At 46.6% G+C, this 16,036-nt stretch overlaps 1 non-coding gene and 1 pseudogene across 1 annotated transcript; both read left to right on the forward strand.

The window, feature by feature from the left end:
* The first annotated feature begins 7,122 nt into the window (after window positions 1-7,122).
* Window positions 7,123-7,967, forward strand: LOC105489923 (small ribosomal subunit protein uS2 pseudogene; annotated as a pseudogene).
* Window positions 7,968-15,320: 7,353 nt separating this feature from the next.
* On the forward strand, window positions 15,321-15,423 carry LOC112428050 (small nucleolar RNA U13). Its single transcript, XR_003019913.1, has one exon. It is a non-coding gene; the product is annotated as a small nucleolar RNA U13 (small nucleolar RNA).
* Window positions 15,424-16,036: the final 613 nt, after the last annotated feature.

Genomic DNA, 16,036 nt, shown 5'->3' on the forward strand with positions numbered 1-16,036 from the left:
GACATGCCACCTCTTAGCCATTAGGATAGCTACTAGCAAAAAAACAGAAAATAACAAATTTTGGCAAGAACATGGAGAAATTGGAAACTGTGCATGGTTGCTGGGGATGTAAAATGGTACAGCGTCTATGGAAAACAGTATTATGTTTCTGAAAAAAATTAGAAATAGAATTACCATATGATCTAGTAATCCCACTTCTAGGTAGATACCCAAAAGAATTGAAAACACAGTCTCAAGGAAACATCTGGAGACTCATGCTCATGGCAGCATTATTCACAATAGCTAAAATGTGAAAGCAAACCAAGTGTCCATCCATAGATGAATGGCTAAACAAAGTGTGGTACGTCCATACAATGGAATATTATTTGACCTTAAAAAGAGGGGAAATTCTGACATTAGCTACAACATAGATGAACCTTGAGGACATTATGATGCGTGAAATAAGCCAAACACAAAAGGACAAATTCTGTATGGTCCCTCTTCTATGAGGTACCTGGAGCAGTCAAATGGATTCAGACAGAGAGCAGAATGGTGGTGCCAGTGGGGAGAAGGAAATAGAGAGTTCCTGCTTAATGGGCAGAGTTTCCTTTTGGAAAGAAAAGAGACATGAGGACAGATTGCACAACCGTGTGAATGTACTCAATGCTACTAAACTATACACTTAAAAATGGTGGAGATGATTAAGATGGTTTTATGTTACATGTTTTTACCACAATTTTATGTATTCGTTTTTGAGATAGGGCCTCACTTTGTCATCCAGGCTGGAGTGCAGTGGCACAATCACAGCTCACTGTAGCCTCAACCTTCGGGGCTCAAGTGATCCTCCTGCCTTAGTTCCCCAAGTAGCTGGGTCCACAGGCGTGTACCACCATGCCCGGCTAATTTTTTTTTTTTTTTTTTTTTTGGTGCAGATGAGGGTTTGCCATTTTGCCTGGCTGGTCTCGAACGCCACGCCTCAAGCAAGGCTCCCACCTCAGCCTCCCAAAGTGCTGGGATTACAGGCAGGAGCCACCATACTCAGCCCGCAATTTTAAAAACAAACAAAGAGATGAAGTGAAAGCTTCAGAAGCTTTGTCTGAAACTGCACAACTAGTTTGCAACAGGGCCAGAATGGGGACCCAAATCTCCCAAGCCCCAGCAGACGCCCCCCACACACACCAGCACCAGAAAGTATCTGGGTCCCTGAAGGCAGCTTCAAGTACCTGCACTAGCAGTGAGATTGCCATCCTCCTGACTTCTTATGCAAAAAAATAAGCACTTCTTGTTGCACCCACTACAGTTGGGTTGTGATTTACTTGCAGCCCTGCGTGATCCTAACCGGTACTATCATGCTAAGTGTCACATCTCCTGACCCACAGGCCCATGCATTCTGCACCACATCTAGTTTGGACGGGCGTGGAAAGGCTGCTGCAGGCTCATCGCCCCATCATAACCCTCACAAACACAACTCCTCTACCAGAGAGTGGGAACTACTGGGACCCAGGAGCCATTCCTCAGTGTGTGTGTGTGTGTGTGTGTGTGTGTGTGTGTGTGTGTGTGTGTGTGTGTGTGTGTGTGTGTGTGTGTGTGTGTATGCAGATATGTTGCAGACCAAGAGCTGAACACTGAGAATATGTAAAGCCACAGAGATGGAGAAAAGCAGAGTGTGATAATTGAGACATTGGGGTCATCATGCCTGGTGGCAGGGGAAAGAGGACAGGCTGGGCAGTAGGTGTTCCTGGGACACTCCAGGTAGGCCCCAGATGCTTTGAGTCTTTGGGAAATATGAGGTCCATTTGGACTCCATGCCAGGCTGCTGCCCCCCACATCGGGGATGAGGGCAGACAAGCTGCTATTCTTTTAATTTACCTCTCCAGTCCCCTTCTTCACCCCACCAGGGTCCTGTTGCCCTCTGTGAGCCCTGCTTCAAGGCCCAGAAGGCACCCCAGGAATTCTCACTTCCAAGATTGTGTTCCTGCTATTCACACACTTGGAAAGCCTCCCCTGCCTGCCCAAAGCCTCCTTGCTGTTATGCAGCCATCCTCTCGTCCTGTCCTCATCCCGGGTCCTTGTCCTCGTCCTCGCTTCTTCCCTGAAGACTCTGCAGACCAGCCCCTAGTGTGGCCCGCCCCTCCTTGGCTTTTCCTGCTGAGGTCACAGTACATTTATTGAACTCCAGCTCTGTACCTGGCACAAGACACCTATGCTAGGACCCCCAACTCTTCTACAGCCTGTGAGACGTCAATGGGCAAGTGAGAGGCGACTGACCGAGACTCAGGAAGGGCTGTAACTCGTCCAATGTCAGGAGCAAGCAAAGGGAGAGCCAGGACTGGGCTCCAAGGCCGAAACTCTGCAATCGATCCTTTCATTCCTGGTGAGTGGAGAGCCCTCAAACCTCCTGTACTTAGGTCAGTGTAGGGCCCCGTTGAAAACTCAGTGGAGATGCATCAGTGATTTTCCACCTTCTGGCTTCTGGTACCTCAGCCTTCCCAGATAGCTCTGGATGGAACGCCTCTCGGGGAGAACATAGGCGCCCCCGCCTTGCTAAACACACTATTCTGGAAAGTCGTGTCAGCTTTTCCCACAGCTCGAAGGTGTCCCTTTACCACGTCCCATGCTTCACCACAGTGTGGAGATGGCCCTGGGGGATGCAGGAGGGAAAGGGCCATTTGTCCCTGCAGTAATTCTCCAGCTCTCAGATCTGCTGAAGATGATTGATCCCTATCTAGTTCTAGATTGGTCAGTCCCCATCTGGATCTGTCGGTCGCCTCTCACACACACGTACGCAGTTGTCATTACCAGATTCTGGTAGCGTAGCCCTCTGGAGCCTGCCCTGTCCCATGACGCACTCTGCTGTGAGCTGGGAAAATCCACTGTCTGGAACTATATCTAAAGGTCTAGGGAGACCACAGAGGTGAGGGAGAGGCAAGGGCTTTGGAGTTCGAACTCTGGCTATGACCCTGAATGCTGGGGGACCTTGGGCAAGTGACTTCATGTCTCTGAGGCACAGTTTCTGAACCAGTCAAATGGGAATGGTAATAGCTACCTCTCACAGTTGCTCTGGGGGTCCATGGAGGAAATTCCCAGAAAGCACCAGCACAGCAGGTGCAGAGTCCACCCTTCCAAAGCTCAGAGGACTCACCACCTCCTGGGGGGCTGCCCTTCCCACCTCTGCCCCCGAGAGGAGCTCAGAGCTCAGAGTCTGTAGAACACAGATCAAGGCTTATCCACACAGGGTGGGGAGTTAGAGACTCACTCCTCCTCCCCGGTTTCCTCCTCTGGTTTTGCCTACCTCACTGAGTACTGAGTTCACGATAGGAGATACAGAAGCCCTTGGTAAGGGATCCTGCAACACCAGATAAGGTGCTAGTGTTTTTATCATTGCCTCTGCTTTGCAGGCAAGGACTTGGAGATTCAGAAGGGCAAGAGGCTTTCTCAAGCTCACGGGCAGAACGCAGTGCCCTTAGACTCCAGTCTGCTGGCTCTGACACCCACGGGCTGCAAAGACAGGTGGGCAAAAAAGGATAGAGAGAAGGAATGAGTGGGTGAATAGACTACCCCAGCACTCCTGGAGCCTCAGACCTGCCCATTATTGTAGGGTTGACCTATTAAAGTAAGCACATCTCCCAAATACAAACAGGTTTTCCCAAGACAGTAAAGTCTAAGCTCTGCTTGAGGAAAGACCGTTTCCTCCATTACTTAGGCTGCTGCCCTATCCTTGGAGTCATTTGGCCCTCATTGGGTGGAGTCATAAAAAGCCACATCAGCCTTTGGTGGCTGCCCCCCTACTCCTCTCTCCTTCCTTTGTTCCTTCCATCCACAGTGTTTATTGAGCACCTACTCTGGGCAAAGCTATGTTTGAAGCATTGAGGACATAACTGTGAACAGAGAAAGTTCTTGCCCACTCTCAGGTCACAGGACACACATAGCAGAACTCATGGATAATATAATTTCAGGACAGAAGAACTGTAATTTAAAAATTTAATCAGGGGAGGGTGATACAGACTAAGCTCTTTGGTTTTAATCCAATTTTTTTTTTTTTTTTTTTTTTTTTTTTTTTTTTTTTTTTTTGAGACAGAGTCTCACTCTGTCGCCCAGGCTGGAGTGCGGCGGTGCGATCTAGGCTCACTGCAAGCTCCGCCTCCCGGATTTACGCCATTCTCCTTCCTGCCTCAGCCTCCTGAGTAGCTGGGACTACAGGCGCCTGCCACCGCGCCCGGCTAATTTTTTGTATTTTTAGTAGAGATGGGGTTTCACTGTGTTAGCCAGGATGGTCTCAATCTCCTGACCTTGTGATCCGCCCGCCTCGACCTCCCATAGTGCTGGGGTTCCAGGCGTGAGCCACCATGTCCGGGCTCAAATTTCATTTTTTTCTTTTGGTCATCAGTACACATAGTGCAAAATAAAAAGTTGCAAAGGGATACAGAGTTAAAGCTTTTAACAGTTTACATTTTTCAAAAACACCATAAAGAAGGTAAAAATGCAAGCCTCAAACTGGGAGAAGTTATAACTGATAAGGATTTAAATCCATACCATATAAGAAAAGTCTATAATTGGCTGGCTACGGTGGCTCACACCTGTAATCCCAGCACTTTGGGAGGCCGGATCACCTGAGGTCAGGAGTTCGAGACCAGCCTGCCCAACATGGTGAAACCCCACCTCTATTAAAAATACAAAATTAGCCAGTGTGGTGGTGCACACCTGTAATCCCAGCTACTTGGGAGGCTGAGGCAGGAGAATCACTTGAACCCGGCAGGCAGAGGTTGCAGTGAGCTGAGATCGTGCCATTGCACTCCAGCCTGGGCAAAAAGAGCAAAACTCGATCACAAAAAAAGAAAAGAAAGAAAGAAAGAAAGATCTATAATTTAATAAGATCAACAACCCAATAGAAATACAGGCAAAAGACAACAACAGGCACTTGGGGGTTGGTAAATAATAAGAACAAATACTTAAAGTCATCTGTGATTGCAAATGCAAGCTATCTCAGTCCATTCTGGAAGCTATAACAAAATAGGAGACGTAGAAGCCCTTGGTAAGGGATCCTGCAATGCCAGATAAGATTGTTAGGGTTTTTATCATGGCCTCTGCTTTGCAGGCAAGGACTTGGAGATTCAGAAGCACAAGAGGTTTTCTCAAGCTCACAGGCAGAAAGCAGCGCCCTTAGACTCCAGTCTGCGGGCTGGCTTAAAAACAGGAAAAATGTATTCACCACAGTTCTGGAGGCTGGGAAATCCAAGATCAAGGCCCTGGCAGATACGGTGTCTGCTGAGGGCTGGCTTTGCGTTCACAGATGGACAGCTATCATCTCACTGTGCACTCACGTGGCAGAAGGGGTGAATGAGCTCTCTGGCGCCCTTTTCTGGAAGGACTCTACCCTCATGACCTCATCACCTTCCAAAGGCCTCACCTCCCAATACCATCAAACTCTGGGGTTTAGTTTTCTTTTTTTGAGACAGAGTCTCACCCTGTCGCCCAGGCTGGAGTACAGTGGTACTATCATGGATCACTGCAGCCTCAATCTCCCAGGCTCAGGTGATCCTCCCATCCCAGCCTCCCAGGCAGCTGGAACTACAGGCACTCACCAGCATTTCCAGCAATTTTTTTTTTAATTTTTTGTAGAGATGGGTTTCTACCATGTTGCCCAGGCTGGTCTCGAACTCCTGGACTCAAGCGATCCTCCAATCTGAACATCCTAGTGCTGGGTTTACAGGCCTGAACCACTGTGCCCAGTCGGGGTTCAGTTTTCAACATATGAATTTGGGTGGACACAAATAATTTATAGCACACAGAGCATAATAAATTACCATGTACTGGCCACCAGATTGGCAAAAAGGAAAAAGTCTGACAATAGCAAGTGCTGCTGAGAATGTGGAACAATGGGAAATTTTGTCGTCTTTTAGACAGGGTCCCACTCTGTTAGCCAGGCTGGAGTGCAATGGCATGATTATAGCTCACTGCAGCCTTGGATTCCTAGGCTCCAGCGATCTTCCTGTCTCAATCTTCAAGTAACTAGCACTATGGGCATGAGCCATCATACCTGGCTAATTTTTTAAAAATTATTTTTTGGGCCAGGCACGGTGGCTCACACCTGTAATCCCAGCACTTTGGGAGGCCAAGGAGGGCGGATCACGAGGTCAGGAGATCGAGACCATCCTGGGTAACACAGTGAAACCCTGTCTCTACTAAAAAATACAAAAAATAAGCCGGGCGTGGTGGCAGGCGCCTGTAGTCCCAGCTACTTGGGAAGCCGAGGCAGGAGAATGGCGTGAACCCGGGAGGAGGAGCTTGCAGTGAGCCGAGATCGCACCACTGCACTCCAGGCTGGGCGACCGAGCGAGATTCCGTCTCTAAAAAAAAAAAAAAAAAAAAAAAAAAAAGATTATTTTTTGTAGAGACGAGATCTCACTATGTTTCCCAGGCTGGTCTCAAACTCCTGGACTTGAGCAATCCTCGGCCTCAGCCTCCCAAAGTGTTGGTGTTACAGGCATGAGCTGCTGCACCTGGCTTCAACGGGCACTCTTAGACCCTGCTTGGGAGTGTAAGTTCAAGGTAAGAGCAGAAGATAATGAAGCACAATGCAAAGATCACATAATCAACAAAGCCAAAACTTATTTGGCAAAAGCCAGTAAAACTGGCATTTTGGACAACAATCAGCAATTAAAGTTGAAGTTGTATGGCCCCTACAGCTGAGCAATTCCACCCAAAATATTTACCCTAAAAAAACTCTCAGCTGTGCACAGTGGCTCACGCCTGTAACCTCAGCACTTTGGGAGGCTGAGGCAGTGGATGACCTGAGGTCAGGAGTTCAAGACCAGCCTGGCCAACATGGTGAAACCCTTTCTCTACTGAAAATACAAAAAAATTAGCTGGGCGTGGCGGCCTGCATCTGTAATCCCAGCTTCTTGAGAGGCTGAGGCAGAATCACTTGAACCTCGGAGGCGGAGGCTGCAGTGACCCGAGAAGGCACCACTGCACTCCAGCCTGGGTGACAGAGGAAGATTCCATCTCAAAAAAAAAAAAAAAAAAAAAAAAGCAACTCCCGCTTTCCGCGCTACCCATAGAGGGGTCCATACAGCATTGTCCTGGATTCCCATTGTAACTTAAAGGCAAACTTTCACAAGGTCTGGAGCTCTTGATGTCCTGCAAATGAAGGAGGAGCATGTCCTTAAGTTCCTTGCAGCAGGAACCTACTTAGGTGGCACCAATCTTGACTTCCAGATGAAACAGTACATCTACAAAAAGAAAAGTGATGGCATCTACATCATAAATCTGTGGGAGGACCTGGGAGAAGCTTCTGCTGGCAGCTCGTGCCATTGTTGCCATTGAAAACCCTGCTGATGTTAGTGCCATATCCTCCAGGAATACTGGCCAGAGGGCCGTGCTGAAGTTTGCTGCTGCCACTGGAGCCACTCCAATGGCTGGCCGCTTCACTCCTGGAACCTTCACTAACCAGATCCAGGCAGCCTTCCGGGAGCCACGGCTTCTCGTGGTTACTGACCCCAGGGCTGACCACCAGCCCCTCTGGGAGGCATCTTATGTTAACCTACCTACCATTGCTCGTAACACAGATTCTCCTCTGTGCTATGGGGACATTGCCATCCCATGTGACAATAAGGGAGCTCCCTCATTGGGTTTAATATGGTGGACCCTGGCTCGGGAAGTTCTGCGCATGCGTGACACCATTTCCCGTGGGAGGTCATGCCTGACCTCTACTTCTACAGCAATCCTGAAGAGATTGAAAAAGAAGAGCAGGCTGCTGCTGAAAAGGCTGTGACCAAGGAGGAATTTCAGGGTGAATGGACTGCTCCAGCTCCCGAGTTCACTGCTATTCAGCCTGAGGTTGCAGACTGGTCTGGCAGCGTGCAGGTACCTCTGTGCCTATTCAGCAGTTCCCTACTGAAGACTGGAGGGCTCAGCCTGCCACTAAAAACTGGTCTGCAGCTCCCACTGCTCAGGCCACTGAATGGGTAGAAGCAACCACGGCATAGTCTTAAGCTGTTTTTGCACGGGCTCTTCAGCAACATGAAAATAAGGTTGATGGAGAATAAACATCGGTTTCTAAAACAAAAAAAAACTCTCAAACATATGCACGGGAACATGTATAAGAATAATCATAGCACTACAGTTTGTTACAGAAACACATTGGAAACAATTCAAATGTCCATTATCTGTATGAATACAGAAAATGGCATATTCGCACAAAGAAATAGTATATAACAGAAAGAATACTTTTTACAGCTACATACAACAACGTGAATGCATCTCAGTATCATAATCTCAATATATTATTTAAAAAACCAAAGCAATTCTTAGAATACACATAGCGTGATTCAGAAATGAAAACGTGCAAAACCAAACAACATGCTGTTTAAAGATGCAAATGTATAGAATGAAACTATTGAAAAAAACACAAGGGGATGAAAAACACAAAAATCAGGATAGTGGTGGCTGGGTACAGTGGCTTATGCCTGTAATCCCAGCACTTTGGGAGGCTGAGGAAGGCAGATCGCTTGAGTCCAGGAGTTTGAGACCAGCTTGGGCAACATGGTGAAACCCCATCTCTACTAAAAATACAAAAATTAGCAGGGCGTGGTGGCACGCCTGTAGTCCCAGCTACTCGGGAGGCTGAGGCACAAGAATGGCTTGAGCTGGGGAGGCAGAAGTTGCAGTGAACCGAGATTATGCCACTGCACTCCAGCGTGGGTGACAGAGCTAGACTCCATCTCAAATAATAAATAAATAAATAATGCTTACTCCTTTCTCCCCTGTGGATCTGGTTTTACCTGGGAGTCCGTGCACCAGGGCATAGCTAACAGCAGACCCTCCACTGTTCTGGCCCTCATTATGGATTCCATGCAGGAGGCTGATGGGGGATGGTCGCCAGGAGATGGAGATTCCACCCTGACTTTGCACTTGGCTGCCAAATGGCCTTGCCTGTGGCCTTCCTGCCCACCTTGAACTTGAGCTTCCCCATCTGAGGATTACAATGGTTCTGATTCTCCATCATTTCCCCCAGTACACATCAGCTGTCACCATTGCATATGGAAACTGCTGCTAGTATAATTGCAGGTCAAGGGCAAGAAGCAAGTTGAAAGAGCAAAACCCTCAAAGGCCTAGCCCTTCATCTTGACAAATCCCTGACCTCACATGGACAGCTCAGGAGCTGGGCATGGCAAGGCAGCATGGAACCTGGGAAGTTGTTAGAACAAGATTCTGTTCACTCAGCTCTGCTGCCTCCTCTCCCTCGGATGTGACCTCAGACATGAGCTGGCCAGGGCTGGCCCTCTGAGTCAGCCCTGAGTCCCAACTACACGCCTTCCCCGTGGGGCTGCTGGCCTCAAAGCCTCCTTTAACAAAGAGGGCAGGAGGATGGATGACTCGGCGTATATAATATACCCAACTGCAGATGAATAATTGATGTGTTTGAGTATTAATAAGCAGGAACTGGCTATTTTAGCCATAAAGCCAAGAAGATACTCTGTTAAAGCAAATCCTCCAATCTACACCTAAAGCAACAAAACAAAACAAAACAAAACAAAAATCTATAAAGAACAACACCCCCAAACTTCCAAAAACCCCTGCTTTTAACAGAAACCTACTTGGAGGAGATCCTATTTTTATAAGCATGTTATTTTAAAAATTACAATTTTAGGGTTGAAATGGAAAAAGGACTTAGTGTGTGAGTGTGTGTGTGTGTGTGTGTGTCTGTATGTGTGATGGTGCCACTGTCTTCCACTCCTGAGGCCTGGCTCTGAGCAGCACACTGTCATTCCTGACTCTGTTTTTTGTTTGTTTGTTTATTTTGTTTTGTTTTGAGCCAGAGTTTCGCTCTTGTCACCTAGGCTGGGGTGTAGTGGCGCGATCTCGGCTCACTGCAACCTCCACCTCCCAGGTTCAAGTAATTCTCCTGCCTCAGCCTCCTGAGTAACTGGGATTACAGGCACCTGCCACCACACCTGGCTAACTTTTTGTATTTTTAGTAGAGACAGTGTTTCACCATGTTGGTCATGCTGGTCTCAAACTCCTGACCTCAGGTGATCCGCCCACTTCAGCCTCCCAAAGTGCTGGGATTACAAATGTGAGCCACTGCGCCCGACCAAAAACAATATAATCATATCAATAGGCACAGAAAAAGCATTTGACAAAATGGAACACCTTTTTTTTTTTGAGGTGGGGTTTTTTGCTCTTGTTGCCCAGGCTGGAGTGCAGGGGCAGGATTGGCGGGATCCTGGCTCACTGCAGCCTCCACCTCCCAGGTGGGGGTTCTCATGCCTCAGCCTCTCAAGCAGCTGTAATTACAGGCACATGACATCATGACTGGCTAATTTTTGTATTTTCAGTGGAGACGGGGTTTCACCATGTTGCCCGGGTTGGTCTCGAACTCCCGGCATCAGGAGATCTGCCTGCCTTGGCCTCTCAAAGTGCTGGGATTACAGGCATGAGCCACCATGCCCGGCCATGCAACACTTTTTTTAGAGACAGGGTCTAGCTCTGTTGCCCAGGCTATAATAGTACAGTGGCACAGGCATACCTCACTGTAGCCTCGAACTCCTGGATTCAATCAACCATCTTGCCTCAGCTTCCTGAGTAGCTAGGAATACAGCCATGCACCACCACACCTGGCTCATTCTTTAAAAACAATTTTTTTAAATTAGAAATGGGGTCTTGCTATGTTGCCCAGGCTGGTCTCGAACTCCGGGCCTCAAGTGATTCTCCAACCTCAGCTTCCCAAAGTGCTGAGATTATAGGTGTGAGGCACCATACCTGGCCCCAAGACAATTTCACGATAAAAACAAAAAACAAAAAACCACCCTTAAAAAACCAGGAATAGAAAGGAACTTTGTATAAAGGGCAACTATGGGCCAGGCGAGGTGGCTCACACCCGTAATCCCAGCACTTTGGGAGGCCGAGGTAGGTGGATCACCTGAGGTCAGGAGTTCGAAACCAACCTGGCCAAAGTGGCGAAACCCCGTCTCTATTGAAAATACAAAAATTAGCTGGGCGCGGTGGTGCCCATCTGTAATCCCAGTTACTCAGGAGGCTGAGGCATGAGAATTGCTTGAACTGGGGAGGCAAAGGGTGCAGTGAGCCAAGATCATGCCATTGCACTCCAACCCGGGTGACGGAGTGAGACTCAGTCTCAAGGAAAAAAAAAAAAAAGGCAACTATGGTGAAAGACTGAATGCTTTCTTCCTAATATCATGAACAAGACCAAGATGTTTGCTCTTGGCGTCTCTACTGAACATTGTACTGGAGGTTCTAGCTAGGACAATCAGGTAAGAAAATAAAAGGCATTCAGACTGTAAAGGAAAACGATCTCTATTTGCAGATGTCATGATCCTGCAAAACCTGGCTAAGAAATCCAGCCAGGCACGGTGGCTCACGCCTGTAATCCCAGCACTTTGGGAGGCCGAGGTGGGTGGATCACCTGAGGTCAGGAGTTTGAGACCAGCCTGGCCAACATGGCGAAACCCCATTTCTACTAAAAATACAAAAAAAAAAAAAAAAAAAATAGCTGGGTGTAGTGGTATGCACTTGTAATCCCAGCTACTTGGGAGGCTGAGACAGGAGAATCACTTGAACCCAGGAGGCGGAGATTGCAGTGAGCCAAGATTGCGCCATTGCACTACAGCCTGAGCAACAGAGCGAGACTCCATCTCCAAAAAAAAAAAAAAAAGGCGGGGGGGGGAATACTAAGAAATCCAGTAAAAAACTAAGAATTAATGAACAAATTGAGCAAGGTTGCAGGCTACAAGATCAATATACAAAAATTAATTTTATATATATATATATCTTTTTTTTTCTTTCTTTCTTTTTTTTTGAGATGGAGTCTCACTCTGTTGCCTGAACTGGAGTGCAGTGGTACAATCTTGGCTCACTGCAACCTCCACCTCCCAAGTTCAAGCGATTCTCCTGCCTCAGCCTCCCAAGTAGCTGGGACTACAGGGGCCTGCCACCACACCTAATTTTTGTATTTCTACTAGAATCGGGGTTTCACCATGTTGGCCAGGGTGATTTTGACTCCTGACCTCAAGTGATCCATGCTCCTTGGCCTCCCAAAGTGCTGGGATTACAGGCGTGAGCCACCATACCTGGCCCAATTATATTTCTTCCTTTCTTTCTTTCTTTTTTTTTTTTTTGAGATGGAGTCTCACTCTGTAGCCTAGGCTGGAGGGCAGTGGCATGAACTTGGTTCACCACAACCTCCGCCCCTCAGGTTCAAGTGATCCTCGTGCCTCAGCCTTCCAAGTAGCTGGGATTACAGGTGTGTGCCACCACAGGTGGCTAATTTTTGTATTTTTAGTAGAGACAGGGTTTCACCATGTTGGTCAGGCTGGTCTCAAACTCCTGGCCTCAAGTGATCCACCCACCTCAGCCTCCCAAAGTGCTGGGATTCCAGGTGTGAGTCATCATGCCCAACTGAAAATCAATTATATTTCTATGTAGTGGCAATAAGCAAACTGAAAAAGAAATTTTAAAAATGTTATTTATAAGATCATCAAAAATAATAAAATACATAGAAATAGATTTAACAAAAGAAGTGCAAATTTGGCTGGGAGTGGTGGCTCACGCCTATAATCCCAGCACTCTGGGAGGCCGAGGCGGGTGGATCATGTGGTCAGGAGATCGAGACCACCCTGGCTAACATGGTGAAACCACTTTTCTACCAAAAATACAAAAAATTTGCCGGCCGTGGTGGCGGCGCCTGTAGTCCCAGCTACTTGGGAGGCTGAGGCAAGAGAATGATGTGAACCCAGGAGGTGGAGCTTGCAGTGAGCCGTGATTGCGCCACTGCACTCCAGCCTGGGTGACAGAGCGAGACTCCGTCTAAAATAAAAAAAGAAGTGCAAATTTATACTTTTTAAAAAAATTTTTTTTATTTTTTGAGACGGAGTCTCGCTCTGTCGCCGGGGCTGGAGTGCAGTGGCCGGATCTCAGCTCACTGCAAGCTCCGCCTCCCAGGTTTAGGCCATTCTCCTGCCTCAGCCTCCCGAGTAGCTGGGACTACAGGCGCCTGCCACCTCGCCCGGCTAGTTTTTTTTTGTATTTTTTAGTAGAGACAGGGTTTCACCGTGTTAGCCAGGATGGTCTCGATCTCCTGACCTCGTGATCCGCCCGTCTCGGCCTCCCAAAGTGCTGGGACTACAGGCTTGAGCCACCACGCCCGGCCCAAATTTATACTTTAAAACTACAAAATATTGTTGAAAAAATTAAAGACCTAAGTATACGGAGAGACACCCATGTTTATGGATCAGAAGGACTTAATATTGATAACATAGCAATGCTTCCTAAATTGAGTTACACATTCAATGCAATCCTTATTAAAATCCCAGTTGACTTCTTTGTGGAAATTGACAAATTAATCCTAAAACTCACATGGTAACTCAAGAGACTCAGAATAGCCAAAAGAACCTTGGAAAAAAAAAGAACAGAGTTGGAGGAGTCACACTTTCTGACTTCAAAACTTACTACCAACGCTATAGTAATTAAGACCATGTGGTACTGGCAGAAGGATAGACATATAAGTCACTGAAATAGAATTGAGCCCAGACATAAACCTTCACTTTTGCAGTCAATTGATTTTAGAGAAGGTGCCAAGGTAATTTTTTTGTTTGTTTGTTTTGTTTTGTTTTTTGTTGCTTTTGAGATACAGTCTAGCTCTGTCGCCTAGGCTGGAGTACCATGGCACGATCTCAGCTCACTGCAACCTCTGTCTCCCAGGTTCAAGCAATTCTTCTGCCTCAGCCCCTTGAGTAGCTGGGATTACAGGCGCCCGCCACCATGCCCAACTAATTTTTGTATTTTTAGTAGAGATGGGGTTTCACAGTGTTTGCCAGGCTGGTCTCGAACTCCTGACCTTGTGATCTGCCTGCCTCAGCCTCCCAAAGTGCTGGGATTACAAGCATGAGCCACCATGCCTGGCCGCCAACGTAATTTAATTGGGGGCAAAATGGTGCTGTGACAACTGAATAGCCACGTTCACAAGAATGAATTTGGACTCCTATCTCAAATCATATACAAAAATTAACTCAAAGTGGATTAAAGACATAAATATGAGACTTAAAATTATGAAACTATCAGAAAAAAGGTAGGTGGAGGTCTTCACAACCTTGCATTAGGCAATGGTTTCTTAGCTATGACACAATGCACATGCAGCAGCCACAGCAAAGTAGATAAAGTGGACATCATCAGAATGAAAAACTTTTGTGCTTTAAAGGAAACTACCAAGAAAGTAAAAAAAGAAGCCACAGAAGAGAATAAAAATTTTGCACATCATGGATCTGTTAAGGGACTTCTATCTAGAATACATAAGGAAATCTTACAACTCAACAATAAAAAGACAAAAAAATTAAAAGTGGATGAAAAATCTGAACAGATATTTCTACAAAGAAGACAACCAAATGGCCAATAAGCATATGAAAAGATGCTCAGCATTATCAGCCATGAGGAAATGCCATCTAAACCACAATAAGATCTCACTCCACACCCATGAGAATGTCTATCATCAAAACACCAGATAATACTATATAACTGTTGACCAAATATAGAGAAATACACTGCTGGTAAGATTGTTAAATGGTGCAGCCATTTGGGAAAACAGATTAATAGGAATTACAGAAAGAGAGAACAGAGAAAAAGGAGGGAAGAAAATTATGAAAGAAATAATAAATAAAGCTTTTCCAAAGCTGAAAAATGACCTCCAGTGACCAACCCAATGAGTGAAATTTCTTTTTGTTTCCTTCCTTCCTTCCTTCCTTCCTTCCTTCCTTCCTTCCTTCCTTCCTTCCTTCCTTCCTTCCTTCCTTCCTTTCTTTCTTTCTTTTCTTTTCTTTTTTTTTGAGACAGAGTCTTGCTCTGTCGCCCAGGCTGGAGTTCAGTGGTGCGATCTCAGCTCACTGCAACCTCCACCTCCCAGGTTCAAGTGATTCTCCTGCCTTAGCCTCCCAACTAGCTGGGACTATAGGCACGTGCCACCATGCCCGGCTAATTTTTGTATTTTTACTAAAGACGGGGTTTCACCGTGTTAGCCAGGATGGTCTTGATCTCCTGACCTCATGATCTGCCCGCCTCAGCCGCCCAAAGGGCTGGGATTACAGGCATGAGCTACCGTGCCCAGCCCCAGTGAGTGAAATTTTATGACACCGAGGACAGAGAGAAAGCTGGGAGCTCTGCTTTCTGCAAAGACAGCTTACTCAGCACTCTGGTGGTAAGCAGCGTGATTAGGCCCTGGGTAGAGTATGCTCTCTGAGTAGTTTCTGGTCTCACAAGGGTTCTAAGAAAGGCCCTCCTTGCATTGTTGGGAAGGGAAGGTTAAGATGTTGCTTAAATTCAGAATTTTGATCCTTTTGTAGTTCATGAGCGTGCTAATTGGGTGTTCACGAACACGTGTAAGATGTGCCCCTTTTGAACTTTGTTAAGACGTTGACACATTACCTTCTGATGTGAAAAAAGTTAGATTTTGCTAAATTAAATATGCATGGTAAAACTTCAAGGGCAACCATTAAAAGAATGAAAATAGAAGTACACATTCCAAAACAGAAAGGAGAACAAGCTAGAATGGGAAAATAAGCATACCATCAAACAAAATCCCGCCAATCCATCCCTCCAAAAAAGGCAGGAAAGGAGAACAAAGAAACACAAAATTCAGAAAAAACATAAATAACATTGTAAAAACTCAAAAATTTGACAATTATAATAAAATTGAATAAAACTTCTCAGTTAAAAGAGTAGGAAGCTGGGTGTGGTGGTTCACGCCTGTAATCATAGCACTCTGGGAGGCTGAGGTGACAGGATCACCTGAGCCCACGAGTTGGAGACCAGCCTGGGCAACTTAGTGAAACCCCATCTCTATTTAAAATTAAAAAGAGGCCGGGCACGGTGGCTCAAGCCTGTAATCCCAGCACTTTGGGAGGCCGAGACGGGTGGATCACGAGGTCAGGAGATCGAGACCATCCTGGTTAACACGGTGAAACCCCGTCTCTACTAAAAAATACAAAAAACTAGCTGGGCGATGTGGTAGACGCCTGTAGTCCCAGCTACTCGGGAGGCTGAGGCA

Source organism: Macaca nemestrina, chromosome 7 (genome assembly GCF_043159975.1).
Source record: "Macaca nemestrina isolate mMacNem1 chromosome 7, mMacNem.hap1, whole genome shotgun sequence".
In the NCBI taxonomy this organism is placed as follows: Eukaryota; Metazoa; Chordata; class Mammalia; order Primates; family Cercopithecidae; genus Macaca; species Macaca nemestrina.